Genomic DNA, 13,372 nt, shown 5'->3' with positions numbered 1-13,372 from the left:
AAATAGTGAAAACAACTTATTTGCAAAATGTGATTAGTACTAAATTAGTGGTGACTATAACAGCAGAGGAAATATTTACTTGCCCATACACCATAAATCATGTGGAAGAAATCACTCTGTAATGTTATCTTCTATTGTTTTTCCCCTTTATATTCCTCAAGAGCAATACATATGTGTCTTATTGTCCTTTATAGAGGAGGAGGAGAGCAGAGAACTTGACGATTTCTCAGGAGAGACGCAAGCATTCCCCTGGTACAGTATGGGATATGATCACCTTGTCCCATATTTTTGTTTTACTTTAACCATCACCCTCTCTGCTTTAGTGTTATCTAACGCTGTCATAAACCTTGTCTCCTGTTTCCCCATTCTTTCTGAATCCTGATTGGCTGCAACTGTCCTGTATAATGTTTGCAGATTTGTCTCATTGAGTTTTGAATGTCTGCAATTAATCTCACACAAAGCACCAGCAAGGCAATAATGGGCCGCTTGAATGCCATCGGCCAGCAAAGTCTGTGAAAGAGAGAGAGAGACTCTAGAAATGCGTGTACATTTACTCTATACGTATCTGACTCATAGTCCAACCAGGGGAACGATAAAATGCTTAATGTTTTTATGAGAGCACAAGTGAATGGCTTTGCTTTTATACACTCTATTAATGTGTAATTATAATTCGGATGAAAAGAGAGCTATTATCATTGTGCTGATGAGGCACAGCTCGTTCGCTGCTACCCACTATTGAAAAGCTCTTATTACGATGTTCAGTGTCATTGCGACTGCCTGAGCCTCAGTGGTGAATGCACACAGATGTATGGGCAGCTTTGTTCAGCTGGAAAATTCCCATTGCTGTCTGGCCCTTTTCTCCTTATCGAATGGCATCAATGTGCTTTATTGGTGGAGTAATGATGAAACTGATCTGTTCTTTGATTGGTTGAGTTAAACTGTCAGTAAAGGTGTTTAATGAGAAAAGCCAAAGTATATGTTTAACAGAATGTTCACACCCTTTTCCATACAATGTGGCTTATCCAATAAATGCAGCCTTGGTTAGCATAAAAGACTTTCAAAAACATTAAGTGCATTCAAATCATTATGAGTTGAGTTTTTTTTTTTTTATTGCCAGAAAGCCATGGCAAATATATCATGAATATTCAATATATATCGCCTAGTCCTAGTTCTGTCATTTCCCGACTGAGAATAAAGCTTATCTCTGAAGTGCATATACTGGCAAAATGATAAACATCTGGCTAAACCTTAAATCTTATTATGTTTGAGATTTTCCTTGAGTGGAAATATCCTGTTCTATCAAAGATCTGTCTTTGATATCAGTTTAAGCACATTTACTCTTCTTGTCAAAGTTAAAGGTCAAGATAAAGGAAAGATCTTATGAATATTATTATGTATCTATGGACATTTTTGATACATTATGCATTTACTTTTCTTCTGATCCTCAATAAGATGCATTTATTTTAACATTGCCTATATATGGAGGCACATCTTTTTTTAAATTTGAAAAATTATAAATCAAATGTATGGGAATTGTTGTTTTCCTCTCCAGAATATGTATTATGACACATTCTTAAGAATATATACAGTTTACTCTGACAATATATATGGCTTATGTTTATTCAGACATCACTTATCTCACATATTTCCACATGCATAAAGCATTTTGTTAATTCAAGAGCTATTTTGTGTGTGCATGTATGGCAGGACTGTATGACTTCATTGAGATAACCATTGAGAATGAGTGATGGTTTTGGTTCTTTTAACCACATCATTACGGGAGATGAGAGCATGAAAAGTGCTCAAACATACATCTCTGCTGACACTGAGCTTCTTAAGAATGTCAGTTCCAGTGAGAGCCTGTTAATCTAATATATGAGTGTGTGCGTATGTGAGTATTAGCTGGATAGAGAGAGAAAGATGTTTTTACCACCGACATACATCTTGGAAGGTTCCAGGAGGCTTATAAATATCTCCCTTGCTCACTAATGCAGTTCCCAATGGCAGAATGTGTGGAAGGTGACAGTCTTTGTGCATGTGTGTGTGTGTGTTAAAGAGAAATACGTGTGTGAAAGTGCTACTTTGCACTTCAGGATGGAAGGTAATGTAGTCCGACTCAGACCCAAAATAAATAAGTAAACAAGGGAGGCAAAAGATGACAATGACACATTCCCACTTTGAAAAAAAGTGAGAAAATTTCAAAGGGAAGCGCATGGCAGTGAATGTTATGCATCAACGTGGAAGACTGGTGTCAAGATATTGCTGAGGGAACTTTTCAGAGTCATAAACAGCGCTGTTGGCAAAACATTTTAGTGAGGAGATCTCTAAAAGGAAGAGAATAAGGCAGATGGGTCCTGAATAATGATTTGAAGGTCAAGACATTGATTATTTTGTGTAAACATTCAGACATGTTGTTTTTCAGCTTATCTGCCTGTCTTTGAACAAAGTCTTGGAAGTATAGAAAACCATTCTTTCGCCGAATTTAATTTAATTGTAGACGGTGGAAACATTGGAAATTAGTTTTCCTGAGGTTAAAATAAAATGTGAACTGAAATACATAACTGATTAAAATGCAATAGCTAACTAGTAATAGGACGTCCAAAATGCTCCTTTTTTTTTTACCTCACAATATGTAGTGCTCTGTGAGTTTACTGTAGTTACTGTGCTGTTATTTGCAGAGTATTTTTTAAAGCATCATAAAGCATATAATCAAACATTAACCATGGATATTATTCTCTCATGAAATACTGCTAATACTGATGCATTAAATTGATCCAAATTGTCAGTAAAATCATTTATAATTTTACAAAATCAGATGGATGGATATTGGATATCCAATGAAATTAAGTTTCAGCATTCAGGAATTGTTGCATTAGCTCACTCAAGGGACTTAAGCAAGCGGCTTAAACAATATTTTCAATATTTAAGTCTACCCACCATCAATGTTCCACATTGTTTTAGACTCTGTGATGTCTGTTGGATGCAGAAGTAAATTCTTAATCTTTGAAATGGCTACATACCTCTAACCCTGTGTGTGTGCATGTGTGTGCGTGTTAGTGTGACTCCATTAGTGTTTCTGTTCCTGAGATGAACTATTGGCTTGGGTCCACAGCTCTTCATACACACTTCAGAGACCGATGCCCTGCTCTCAGCTCTCTGTTGCCCAGGAAACAACCTTCTCAGTGCCACAGGCAAGGGTGGGCCGCCATTGTGGAGCTCTCGAGTAGAGCACTTCAGCTCACAGGACTGTCTGATTCCCTCTCACGCTTTCTGTAGAATCCCTACCTCTGCTGCTCATTATCTTTTGCCATTGTGTGTGTGTGTGTGTCTGTGTTAGGCAGTTATACACCATATCTACCCTTGAACATCATTCTAATTATTACAATGGTATCATTTTAATGGTATCAACTTTTATTGCAGCACTGTTTTCTACAATGATATCCATCAGAAAGAAAGGTTTAATCCCATTTTGTGTTCTTACCTCAATGTCAAAAACAAAAAAGACTACATAAACACAGCTTTTAAAAACTCTACTAAAAGTTTTCTTTATGGTATCCGTTACTTACATGCTGTTTTAGGACTGATTCCAAGCAAGACGACATTAATCTGAAAGGTTTGTTCATATACTGAGTCTCAGAAGGTCTTGCCCTGAAACCCAAAACCCCTCTGTTATCTTAGATTAATCTGAGAGAGAAGGGGACAGAATCATTATTAAATTCATCAGGTAATTAATTCAATTTCACTGAAGCTGCTCCGCATTACTTAGATGAGTATTTTAATGTGAACCAGACTCTGAGTGAAACATCATAGAGAGCATGCAGGGCGCAAAAACAAATAGACACTAGAACTCGATGACACAGCGTTGCATTGTGAAAAGCTAATGGTCACTTGACTTCTGCGATAAGTAACAATACTATAGTGTTACTTCACACTAAAACACTGTTAAAATCAGTCGATAGATTAACTATTGCTGTTAATTTCATGCAGGTTTGACAGTTTTACAAAATAAGCAATGTGAGAATGTCATTTAACCCCTTTTTTTCTTGACACACATCACTTCAGTCTCCTACCACTAGCATTTTCCCACAGTTAATTTGATAATTGCTTGTTCTTTATTTATGTACATGAATATTGGTTATTTTTTCCATGTAGTCTCAACTGACTGTCTGATGCGTACTGAACATAAAAAGGCAAGTGCTAGCTGAACATTACAGCCAATAGTCAAAAATCTGGTCAAATAGTCAAATCAATTATTCATATCAAGTAAGGAATAATTGACAACGGGCTGTTGAATTATTACAAAAATAGTGCACACCTGAGGTGGTAATGCGGTTAAACCTCGGGTGTGCTTTTTTTTCAATAATTTGACGGCCCGGAGTCATTTATTCCCCTTATACTATGGTTACCACACCATAAAATTCTTCAGATGATGTATTTTAAGACATTTGTCAGGTTTTTGTCCTTGTAATGATATAAAGTAGGATTCATTTCTTACGCATCTCTTCCCAAGCCTCCGTTGCTAATTCCAAAATGCCATTTTAGAGCTAGTAACGGAGACTTGAGCCACTGATAGCAGAGTAATTCAGTTATTAATGCAGCGTCTCTCCTGTAAGTTTATCTGCTCCAAGAACAGCGCCGTTATTGAGTTATGAGTAGGAGAGGGAGCTGGAGAAATAGAGTATGTGCTTTCCCTACATAATAAAACGTAATTTTGTGGCAAAAAACATGGAAATAATTTGTCGTTTTTATCCTATTGTTTACTATATTTATTTGATCGGTCAGTGTTTTTGTGGGTTTTGGTTCTTTTGCTGTTGTAGGCTGTAAGGACCTTTGAAATAATTGAAATAATTTGGCGAAGTGATATAGACATGTAATTCAATCAAGACCTGCCTGGAACTAGTTTAGCCGTGCGTTTCCCTGAAAATAATTGCACACCTTAGAATGTTCGTCAACCAATCAGATTCAAGCATTCAACATCCCCATAGTGTAAGAAAGAAATCATGTATACGCCATCACAGTAAAGTGAGAACTTTGGGACAGACCAACTGACACACAGGGGTCACTAGCATATTCAAACCATTTACACAAAGCAACTTCCATTTTCAGTAGCTGATTCATCAGCAATACAAGATATTAGCAATGCAAATCTATGCTATTGATTAAACAGTATTTCTCAATTAAGCTTTCCTTTGTTGGTCTGTTTTAATCATGCACACCATACAACTGCAGCCATCTTATGCAGTCATATCATTCATGGCTGTACAGTGCAATGCAAAACACTATTTTCACAATGGTTGAGGTTGATTGTCTGTGTCACCGCCATTCAGCAAGTATGTAATAAGAAAGGATAGATTTAATCATGTGCTGTCACGCCATCTTATGCAGTTCTGAACTCAGACATGAGTCAAAGTGACAATTGGACATGTTTGCAGACTCAAAATATGACCTTTAAACAGTGTTGTCAAAAGATATTTCGCACAAGGATGTTTTCTCAATTTAATTTATTCAATGCATGACTTAATTGGGCTTTATGGTCTATTCACACCAAGCAAAGTCAGACCAATCACATTTCTAGAAAAGGCATTCTTTTTAACTTCATTTTTGGTGTGAATGGATCGTAACAGTGGATATTTAGCTTTTTAACAGAACAACTGCTCATATTTAAACATACACAAAGGTCAAGTCTCAGAAAGATCTGTTTTGTGAAATCTGCTAAATGTCAGGCTGGAGTTTCTCATCTCTCTCTTCCTTTCTTGTGCCCTCGAAATGTGCTTTCTCTCTCTTTCTCAGTGGAGATTAATGGTACCCATCTGCTGTAACATGTGGGGTTTGTCTAGATGATGCTACTGTGACATGATGCATAATGGAGCCATTGTTTCAGCAAAATGGCTCAATCAGCCGGGATTTGTTTAATTCTGCGTCTGATAAGACATCGAGATGTCGCAGACAAGCTCTTCTTTTCCCGTCAGTAGTTTGAAATGAAAGATAACTGTTATATTTGTCAGTGTTAGAAAGGATCCATTATTTGAGAGACTGAAATGTGGCATTTAAATTCATTGGATTGGAACATTGTAACATAGATGTTGTACATATGTAAATAAATAGTTTTTAAAAAAATCATCAAACACACACAAACATCTAAGGATGTAAAAAATAGAATGCTAATTTTAAAGGAAGTCTCTTGTGCTCACAAGGATGCATTTATTTGATCAAAAACACTTTAAAAATGTGAAATGTTACTGTTTTCTGTTGTAATTTCTATTACAATGTCATTTATAAATGTGATGGCAAGTCTTCAGTGCTTCAGTGCCACATGATCTTTCAGAAATTGTGTGTATGTGGTATAATGTGTAGTTGATGTTATAGCTTGGCCTATTGAACAGTAAATGTAAGTATTCTGTTTTTATGTTCATTTAAACATGCTAACACATCCTCTATTCTTTATTGACACTTTCCACCTCAGTAATTTATTTGCACAATATTATTATCTTTCAAGTATGCCAGCTCTCCATTGGATATCATATCTATCACATAATATTCACCATAGAGTCATAGAGCTGTTGTGTTAATGCGAGCCATCTGCTAGGCTTTCTTTTCTTCTTAGTTCAAGCTATCTTGTCACCATGCTGTGACAGTTATGCAAAAAGCACTAATACAAAGTGAGAGCAAAGTTTAATGTGGTTAATGAAGGCGCCACATTCATTTCACCCACGTTCCCTTACACTTCACATTCTCACTTGTTCTTTATGTCCTTTTACCAAATACACAATACAAGTCTTTGATTTTAAGGGTCATATCATTTTCAATTTCTTCCTTGAGGTCCACTTGTCAAGGTTTCTTGCCAGCGAAAACAGTCATCATTTAGTTTTTCACCATTTTCCTCCCTCTCTCTGAACTTTAGACTTTGCTATTGTACCGTTAGGACTTCTATGCAGACATAGTCTTTTGATTGGCTAGTCTCTTTGCGTAACGTTACAAGTCACATGTTTGCCAATAGTTTTCACTGCTCTCTTTATCTGCATTATATTGTCTGTTGACTATTTGTGAACCTGTCACAAAAGACGACACTGAGGCACATCAGCATTATATAAAGCATTTGAGCCCTGACTGTGTGTAGATCTCATCCTGGCACATCTATCACAGCGCTGGACTGTATAGATTATGGAGGAATGGAACAAAAGAGATTATGTATGGTACAGAAAGAGTCGGCTTGACAGGAACAAATCCGTTTTTAAGAGTAATAGAAGAGAGGGCCACATTTTGCATGATCAAATTAGTTTAAATATTTAATAAACAAACACACAAGAGTTATTTGAACACTGCTATTCCAAAGTTTGCAGTCGTTTTTTTTTTTTTTTTTTTTTTTTGGCAAGCATGCATTAAATTGGTCAAAATTAACAGTAAAAGCATTTATAATGTTACAAAAGATTAATTTCAAATAAATGCTGTTCTTTTGAACTTTCTATTCATTAAAGAATCCTGAAAAAAAGTATCACGGTTTCCACAAAATAGAAGGACAAAAAATCAATCCACACAACTGTTTTCAATATTCATAACAATAAGAAATGTTTCTAGAGTGCCAAATCAGCGTATTATAATTATTTCTGAAGGATCATGTGACGCTGAAGACTGGAGTAATGATGCTGAAAATTCAGGAATCTCAGGAAATTCAGCCATCACAGGAATAATGTATTATATAAAAATTTTAAATATATTGTAACGGGTGGTTGCAGGAATGCAGATGAAGACGAAGATAGAGTTCCAACACAAAGTTTAAATAACAATAATCCAAACAAGATGCAACACACACTGTGAAGGGGACATTTAAGTAGTGAATACAAACGAGGTAATAAACGATACACAACTGATACACATGAACTCATAATGACAGAAACCATGACAACCAAGGAGAGGTGGGAACTGAACAAAGGAACACATGAGATGAATGAGGATAAACTAAAAGTCCATGAAAACTAAACCCATAAAAGACTTCCTTCAAAAACATTTACAAATCTTACCAACCTCAATATTTTATTAAGGTTTTTATGATTATTCTATTAACATAACTATAACTCGAATATCATGTTTGTTTATTTATTTATTTGAAAGGCAATTAAATGTGGAAACAATCAGTTAACATGATCACCTCATTTCAGGATTTCTGGAAAAGTTATAGAGACGCATTTACATTTTAGGGTTAAAGCATGTCTGTACGGAAAAACGTGTTTTTCTTGTGCAATCAATAAAAACTACCCACTGTATCATTATATGCAAAGCATATGGAAAGTCCCCAAATGCCAAGAGATCGCTGATTTTCCTCATTAACTGGGTCATTTAAAACATCCAAATACTTCAACATCTCTCCTGTTAACTTTGAAAGACGTTTATGCATCTTTCTCTTTGGACATCCTCCCCTGCTGCTTCGCTGAAAAGCAGTGAAGGAGATGTTTGGCAAGATTCTCACAGAGTGGAAATGTTGCCTTACAGAGTTTTGGGTCCGTTTTCAATTTTCCTGATGATTTGTATGGAAATTGTCAGTGACAGTGGTGTAATTACGGGATAAATGCTGTTCCACAGCCAGCTCGTAAATAGAAAAATCAGCGAGACAATTTTTCAAAGGGATGTTACTCTACTGATGGGTATTACTCTATTTCAGGAGGAAAGAGGATGAGTGAGCACAGACATGAACAAGTGACAGATCTGGGGACAGACAGACTCAGTCCCAGAGTAGAGGAAGAGATCTGACAATGATAATCAGGTCAGTGTGCCGGCTGGGATGCGTTCCACTCCATCCGTCCCCTGAGAACCAATCATTGGTTTGTTGCCTCTCTGTGGATACAGAGGAGAGAGAGAGACCAGCGACTTCTGTCTGCAGCAATCTGTTACTTTGGGTGGATTATTTCTAATGCTGACAAGCAGGTCCCCACAGTATTTGCTCCAAATGTGTTTAAACACTTTTTTGTTATCTTTATGGAATATCAGATTAAATCTAATATAATTATATAATTTTAAAGGCCAGTGATTCTCATGGACAGATAGTCATCTCAATATAATTTATATAAACTAAATTTGAAATATTTTTGGTCATTTGATTTAAAAATTATTATTCTTTGTCTAGCTATTTTTTTTTTTCATTGACACTAAGTTAACATTAAATGAATACTCTGTGTATTGTATATGTGTAATTTCCATTTTTCAAAACCAAACCACAAATGCATCACGCTCTTAACAGAAGATAAAGCTTGACAGCTTTTATTTAGAGAACTCACGTTGACTCAAAAAACAGTAGTAAGACAGCGAAAAACTGTGACAGGGTGCGGACGCTTTATCTCCAACTTTAGAGCGCTGTGAGAATGGGTTGAGAAATGCCTCAGTACATGACTCAGAACAGCAAACAGGAAATCCCCCTCCAATCAGCAGGAATCTGATATCTGTAATGCTGATGGTTTCAAACTGAGCTGTCAAAACTTTGGCTAGACGAGATGGAATGATATCACTAGGGAGAGAAAGAAGCAGAGGACTGATCGAGGGTTAATTGAGGTTGCTAAGTTTATAATCATTTAGGAACTCCAGCAGCCCATCTTTGATCAGCCTGAATGAACATATGGAGCAGTCTAAGCAAATGTACAGTATATTAGAGCTAATAATTGTTCATCTATTTGACAATATGTGTTTTGTAGATCACTTTGATGGGTGATTGCCGTTTACATCTGGTATTAACATCTATGTCTCCAGTGACCATTTGATAGCAGATTTCATATATATTTTTAGGTATATACAGTATATGTTATTATTATATAATATATTATATATTCAGGCTTTAAAAAAAAAAACTATACTCATTGGAACAACGTGCCTGTTGCTACATTCTTTACATTTAAACCAGGGGTCACCAAACGCTGTCCTGGAGGGCCGCTGTTTGGTGACCCCTGGCTTAAACAGATGAACGTGAAACTGAAATTATTTGTTACGTTAGTTTTTTTTTTTACACATCATGGCAGTTCGGAAATTAAATGTTCGATGAGTGACTCTAAAAGGTTAATGCTCTATCGCCTTTGAAAATAACATACCATCTACACAGTAAAACTTACGCTTAACTGATAGTGTTAACAAAAGCAAATATGAAATAGAATCAACCATGCCATTTCAGCTTGCTTCTTCATGTATTTAAGCTATTTTATCATTACCCATGTTTCATGCAAGTGCAATGCTGGACCTGGTGAGTTACGAGCATATGGTTATGTGATGAAAACGTCAACATTACAAATGAAGCCCTATAGTAAAAGTGTTTTAGGTCATAACAGTATTTGTCATAGAAATCACACAAAAATAAGTCTTTATTAATCGATGATCTTCCCCTGTAATAATGTGTGAAAAGAAATAGAAGTTGTTGGGTTTTACTGCCACTAGTGGTAATTTCAGTTAACTGTAAGTTTAGGTACGGTACACAATACAAAATGGTTAGAATCAAGAATTGTAATTGAAAATAAAATTTGATTAATCACCCAGCCCTAGTTTGTCCATATTGCCCGATAAAAATGTCTGTAATAAGGTCTTTGCTATGCTAACTTTTACATTTTTTAAATGTTAGCATTTTTATCTGAAACATTTAGGAACTCACTCTTTGGTTTACATTTTCAGATTTCCTGGCATTGAGTTGGTGGACGTGTCTGTAAAGTGTTGGTTTCGGAGAGAAGACGTGTGATTGAAGGATGGCCTGTTCAGTGGCTAAGTGTAGCGTAAGTTAGCAAACCGGCTGAAGTTGCTCACAGCACCTTAAATTCATTACATTTTTGTTACGGTTATGATTTGATAAATTGTCTCCTCCCAGTCAAAGTTCAAAAGTCACAGGAACAAATTGGAGTAGCGGAAGGAAAACAACTTCCTCTGGGAGGAGAGAATGTGGGAAACACAGAGAAAAGAAAACGATGTGTTGGTAATTGCCAGTCAACCCCTAAAAAAAAAAAAAAAGGAAAAGAAAACGCTGAGTCTGTTCATTAGCGCGAGACGTTATCGGCAGTCTTGCGTGTTCATTTGCCGTTAAAACTGTCATCCTTTAATGGAAATTAGCCTCAATTTTTCTCCCTTTTCATGTGGAGTTTGTTGTGTTCTGCATACGTCAGCAGAACAGAGCAGAAGAGAAACAAGAGCGAGAAGAGAGCAAGAGAGAGCGAGGGAATTTAGCTAAGGTGGACAGATCCCACAGCACACAGACTATTTATCTTCCTACTAAAGTGGCGAATTGTGAATGCCAGCACTAAGTGATTCCATCTATCTCTGATTTCACGCAACTCGCGGAAACGTTTGTGTTGTCCTCTACGGAGTCATTTTCAAAACAGTTGAAGTGCGCAGGAGATCTGATTTCATTACTGTGAGAGGAGGAGAGAGAGAGAGAGACTGTGTGTACGTCTTCACGGCCTTTTCCTTTGTCTTTAGTGATCGTCTATGCTGTTGCCGCCCATTTAAATCACATTTTAAATTGTGCTGCATTTACAGATAACCGATTGTCATGGAAACAATGGCGCTTCAGTTTATCTGCACAGAACAACACCGCATCCCTATTAAAGCGTTGTGCCGCTGCCACCGCAGCAAATTTAACTGGTGGACACGTGTTATTCCCCACACGACAGGAACTAATATAATAAGGCCTCTATCTCATTTCAGTGGGGGAGCATTTTGAGCGTTGCACCGATGTTATGAGGCTATTACAAGCTGTAAAGCTGACCTAAGATCAGCTCTGTGTTGTTATTAATAAAAGGGGGGGATTTGGAGGGTTAAGGCTGGAAATGGTTATGTGTGAGCGTTCTTCCTCCCAGAAGCCCCATAATTTGGTTTGATTGGGCCATCGATCTCGTTTACTGGGGGCACGAGTGCTTCTCACACCTCATCTAAACTGTTTTTCAGTAAATAAAGCTGCTCGTAATTCCTTCCTGGATGCTGCAGAAGGAATTTCATAGTTCATAACTGGTGTTAGGGAGTTGCTAACTAAAAATAGCAGCTCTACTAGTTTAGCTAGATTTTTTCGCAGCAATGCAGTAGTTCAGCCATCTTTCATAACAGTGTAGTTCTTCTTCTAACTAGTTACTGTTTATAATGAGTAATGGTGTAGTGCGACACACTACATTGCTGTTTTTGATGAGTTTGAGTTAAGGAAAACAAACGCGATAACCTAACTAGGGGTGTACTGATCAAATTTATCATGGTTTATCACGGAACAAATATAACTTCAAGCAGTAGCTTAAATAAATACAATAAAGCATACAGTAGGTACAAATAAAATAAACAGTGCTTTGCAGGTATCTAACAGTAGATTTCAGGTACAGAAATTGAATAAAGTAATCAAATGTAAAATAACACTGCATAATCTTCACTGTATAAATTATATAAAGATTAAAACGCTACCCAGGCAAGAGTAGTGTGTGATTTTCTTGTCTTTTGTTGTTTGATTCACATTAAAAACACAGACAGCTGCAGCAATATCAGGCTGCTGTCACTTTAAGACATAATGCACAGATCCAGTACACTGTATACAGTAAACACATGCATTGGCTTTCTCAACTGTTTACGTTCACTTAAGACATACAGTAACCAACTATAAACTAAGAGAGTTCTCTGTTTCATTTAACAAATTAAAGTCTGATTCATCCTAAATGTAGTGTTGGAAAATCTGATTCATTCAAGTGAATAGTTTCATCTTAAACAGTCTACCTTCTCAAACGTAGTGTTGGAGATTGAGATTTATTGTAGTGAATTGGTTCATCCTAAATGGTCCACACTTTCATATGTAGTGTAAGAAAATCTGATTCATTCTAATGAATCAATTCATCTTAAATGCTCCACTCTCTCATACTGTATGTAGAGTTGAAAGGTTTGATTAACTGCAGTGAATCTATTCATCCTAAATGGTCCTCTCTCATTCTAGTGAGTCTGTTTGTTCGGACATTCATGTGAGTAAACATATTCGCAAAAATGATTCACCTGTTCATCTCACTGTACTATATAATGTTTTTGACTCTGTTAGCTTTCACAACACTGTTAACTCATGCTAACCTTCCTTCTACTTCCGCAGACACTCCTGTCTGTCTGAGTCTGTCGCTGTCTCGTTCTCGTCTCCACACACCTTCTTCTCCCATCACTCTCGCTTCGACTCTTCAGAGGCAGACAGCGAACAAAGGCCTAAGCGAGCACACAACACATTCATAATGCATGAAGGCAGGCTGTTTTAATGACCAGGTCCAGTAGGAATCAGCGCACAAAGCTCTCTCGCGCCATTAGCTCTGTTCCTGGGATAATGGTATCACCCCTGGCCCCCACGAGGTCTAGAGGAACCTGCTTCTCCATGAGCTTTAATTATCTGTTTGATAAATGCTGG

The 13,372-nt window shown here is 36.9% G+C and overlaps 1 protein-coding gene across 4 annotated transcripts in view; it reads left to right on the top strand.

Annotated features, from left to right (window-relative positions):
• The window catches only part of LOC307164719 (uncharacterized protein), a 244,794-nt gene extending 233,918 nt beyond the window's left edge, over nucleotides 1–10,876 (top strand). For 3 of the 4 annotated variants that reach the window (XR_013822323.1, XR_013822324.1, XR_013822325.1), the window contains one exon: nucleotides 8,657–8,855. The gene's annotated coding sequence lies outside the window, so the exon portion shown is untranslated. Of the gene's footprint in view, nucleotides 1–8,656; nucleotides 8,856–10,641 lie in introns of those variants that run through there. The other variant, XM_079881779.1, reaches the window with a different exon arrangement.
• Nucleotides 10,877–13,372: the final 2,496 nt, after the last annotated feature.

Source organism: Squalius cephalus (assembly GCF_949319135.1).
Source record: "Squalius cephalus genome assembly, chromosome: 9".
NCBI classification, from domain to species: domain Eukaryota; kingdom Metazoa; phylum Chordata; class Actinopteri; order Cypriniformes; family Leuciscidae; genus Squalius; species Squalius cephalus.
Note: the sequence above shows the minus strand (reverse complement) of the source record. Positions and strands in the feature narration are given on the sequence as shown.